At 35.9% G+C, this 4,120-nt stretch overlaps 1 pseudogene; it reads right to left on the minus strand.

Annotated features, from left to right (window-relative positions):
• Nucleotides 1–660: 660 nt before the first annotated feature.
• LOC149251538 (F-box protein At4g05010-like) lies at nucleotides 661–1,582 on the minus strand (annotated as a pseudogene).
• Nucleotides 1,583–4,120: the final 2,538 nt, after the last annotated feature.

Below are 4,120 nucleotides of genomic sequence, written 5' to 3' on the forward strand. Positions count from 1 at the left end.
TGTGATACTTTGACAAGTGAAGCTTGGAATACCATCTCAAGGATTCTTGATCAAGTTCCTCGACATGTAGTTTTCATTCTTATTATGACAAATCTGGATCAGCTACCTCATACAATTATAACCAGGTGCCACAAATTTTTCTTTAACAAATTGAGGGATGTTGACATCATAAACAAATTGCAGGCAATAGCATTACAAGAAGAATTGGAAATAGATAAGGATGCATTAAAACTTATAGCATCAAGGTCTGATGGGTCTTTGCAGGATGCTGAAGTGACACTTGATCAATTGAGTCTTTTGGGACAGAGAATATCTCTTCCATTGGTTCAGGAACTTGTTGGATTGATTCCAGATGAGAATTTGGTAGATCTACTTGATTTGGCATTGTCTGCAGACACTGTAAAGACGGTGAAGTGTTTAAGGGAATTTATGGAAGCAGGGGTAGAACCACTTGCCCTGATGTCACAGTTAGCAACATTAATAACTGATATCGTTGCAGGAAGTTACAAGGTGCCTGAAGAAGGGCACATGAAGTTTTTATTTGCAGAGAAATATTGTCTAAAGAAGAAATGGAGAGATTGCGGCAGGCCTTGAAGACACTTTCTAAGGCTAAAAAAAACAGCTTCGTTTCTCAAATGTTAGAACAACTTGGAAATTCTACTATGCTGACAAATAATTGAAGAAGAAACCAGAGAAAAGGGGTTTAGCGCTGGATGACTTGTTGCTTTCCAGAAAGAGCACTCTGCTTAATTCAGCCGGATCTTTATCATTTAACAGAGGATTTCGATGCTTCTCTACACGTTTCGGAGCCTTAGGCGTTACAGGCAATCTCACTTGACTATCATTTACGGAAGAAGAATGTGCAGGGCTCATACTTTGAAATAACGAACGTTTATGTCACCACCCCTGCTCCGGGGTTTTAAAAGCGAAATGCGTTTCCTTTGCAACTTTAATAGCTTCTTTGAAATCCTTTGAAACGTAACACAACGGCTCTAGTTCGTGGTGCCCAAAGTTACAAACTACCTCTACCAAGACATCTAAAGGTAAAGACGTCAGGTTCTTTCCGGGCGAATTCTCATTTTTATTAGCAGCGAGTACAGGGGAGGGTTTCAGCGGAGTAACACAAACTTCCTCCTCGTTAGGCTTCCGGCGCAAGACTCTCCCAGTTCCAGAACGATCTTCCGAAAAGCCAAATTTAACCCGACTGTCATCGATAGCACATTCTTCTTTCTGCCAATCCTCCACTACCGACATCGCATTCCTCTTTCTTCCCATCTTGCTTCTGAGTGTCAAACACTCCCCTGATTCCTTCATGTCAGGGGCATCGACCTAATCAGCCTTGTTCTTGTATTGACGCACCTTACTATCCTCTTTGCAACACATTTTCGACAGAAGCCCCTTCTCGCTTTACTACAGAATCACACGAATTATTGCGATACAAAGAAACGAACGAACAATGGAATGAATCCTAAAGGTGCGGTCACGGTGCTTATAACCCCCGCCGTCCGACTCAAAAACACAATTCTATAACGCTCCAGAGGCTTCGAACCCGAATTCAAATCAAGAAAACGATGAAAATCTGTGTCTCACTTCTTTCACTGAGCCTTTGCACTAGCGTTTCCTTCTAAACATCTGAATTGCCCCCTTTTTTTTTTCCTGGTTTTTTTTTATAAATAAAATCCAACATCAACCTAAAAATTATAGAAGTGGATTGGTTCATAGGTCTCAGTGTTTGAACCTGGCTCTGATACCAAGTGTAAGGGCCCGATTCCTATTATTAGAGCCTCAATCTATTATACACTAACAGATCTATTTTCCTGCTGATTTAAAAGTAATAAAATGAGCTTACTGACCTTCTTACATAGCTTTAAACATTTAGCATCTTATCATTTTATCATAAGCAACACACATTAAGGTGAACATTCCATTGATATCAACTTAACAAGAGTAGTCCATGGAAAAATACCTGTTCCGGTGGTTGATGTTGATACCTTTGTCTTATAGCTCCAGCTGAACGCTCCTTATCACCGACCCAACCGGATTTACCTCCCAGCCAACTAGGAAATAAATTCCTAGCCCAGGAAACCTCCAGAGGTTCCCTAGCCCTCCGTGCCCAAGTCCAACCAGATATAGTGTGTCCTCAAGAAGAATGTGCAAGACTAGATAATGATACTTTCCTCCTCTCAAACCCAAGAAACCTCCACAGGTTTCCAAGGTCTCCCAAAATCATAACAAGGCCAAACAATCACAACCAACCCCCCCCACAATCCTAAGCAAGACTCCAACCCCCCTCCCCTTTTCTTCCTTCCCCCTTCCCTTTTTATACCCTCTTTCCTCAACCACCTCTCATTAATGTCATTAACTTCTCATCCATCCTTAGTTGACTTCTCTTCTCCCAAGTAAGCTAGGAGTACATTTGGAATTGTGACATGAATATAAAATTGAGAATTTAATGGGAAAGGATCATGTCTTCTCCCAAGTAAATCTGAAAAGTACATTTGGGAATGTGAGGTGTAATTACATGGAGAGGACCATGTCTTCTCCTTAGTAAATGTGAGGGTACATTGGGGAATGTGAAATGAATATATATATATATATATATATATATATATATTGATAATAAGATGGAGAGGACTATGTCTTCTCCCATGTAAATGTGATGGTACATTGGGGAATGTGAGATGTAATTACATGGAGAGGACCATGTCTTCTCCTTAGTAAATGTGAGGGTACATTGGGGAATGTGAAATGAATACATATATTTTGAAATAAGGGAAGGAGACCATATCCTACCTAATATTCAATTTGAGAAGGTAAGTGGGGAATTTGAATAATGGAAATCATGAATTTTATATTAGACCAATATTTCTCAATATTTTTAGATAATGTAAACATTAACAAAATTTGTAGAATAAGATTTAAGTGGGGCATTACACATTGAAAGTAATAAAGCTAATCCTCAATCTAGTGATAATGATGCTTTTAGAGGTTTCACTAGTACAAGGGCTCTCGATGATATAAAGCTTTTTAATGTAAAAAGTGACCCATAAAAGTATCACAATTAAAACTTGTATTCCTATTTCAATTTTCTTTTTAAATGCAAATGGTACAAAAGATTTTAATGTTATGTTTTATGTTCACATGTATACATATTTAATTATCTATATTTTCATTTTATTATTAAATTTTAACGAATTTATGTCCAATTTTATTTTTAAAAATGTTTGTGTGAATTGTTTTAATGAATGAAAATCGTCCAACTCAATTTCATATCTGAATCATGTAACTTAAAAGGGTGGGCACGTGTACAATATCCACTCAATAAGGAAATCGTATTAAATTTCAAGTGTATGATTATGAGATTTTTTTGTTTGCATTAGATTCTAATTCATAGCCAATAAGAATCAATTTGTTGTTTATGAAATAAAAAGTTAATAGTTAATTGTTAATTGTTTTTGAAATAAAACGCCTGCATTATCAATTTCATAATCCCATCTTATGAACTGCGGAAGTTATGATTTCAAAATATCACAACACCATTATGTACAACCATTAGTTTGTTAGTTTGTTTACGAGGATATGATGTAATATCATATAATTTATGATACTATAAATCAGTGCATATCCATTTTCTTTTTAATTTTAAATTTATTAAAGATGAAAAGTAATCCAATATAATGAGATGCAAGTTATATTTTTATTTATAATAAGGTGGCATTTTAAATTTTAAAAGAATGTATTATAGGGATCAATTTATCATATCTATCATATTCAAATTAGATAGGAAACTTTGTCATTTGAGATGTTAAAAAAGTAAAGTCTTGTTTTAAAGGCAATGTAATATTGTAACAATTAGATAGTAAAATGGATAATTAGTTGATATGAAGCATTACATTAGGAAATGATATAACAAGGGGAGAGGGGTCATATTTATACCAGAGGTTTGAACCCCAACCTTTAATACAAGGTTATAGATTCATTGATATTTACTCCCATGCATTGTTCTCTATGTGTCCACGTAGACCTTTCAACTATAAACATACACACTTATTAATCTCATGAACATGGGTGAAGCTAGTTGTATCATCACTGTTGGTGTACATCCACTACTCAACCAACT

Source organism: Pinus tabuliformis, chromosome 7, assembly GCF_031772625.1.
Source record: "Pinus tabuliformis cultivar Carrire ecotype Pingquan chromosome 7, CPIR1, whole genome shotgun sequence".
Classification (NCBI taxonomy): domain Eukaryota; kingdom Viridiplantae; phylum Streptophyta; class Pinopsida; order Pinales; family Pinaceae; genus Pinus; species Pinus tabuliformis.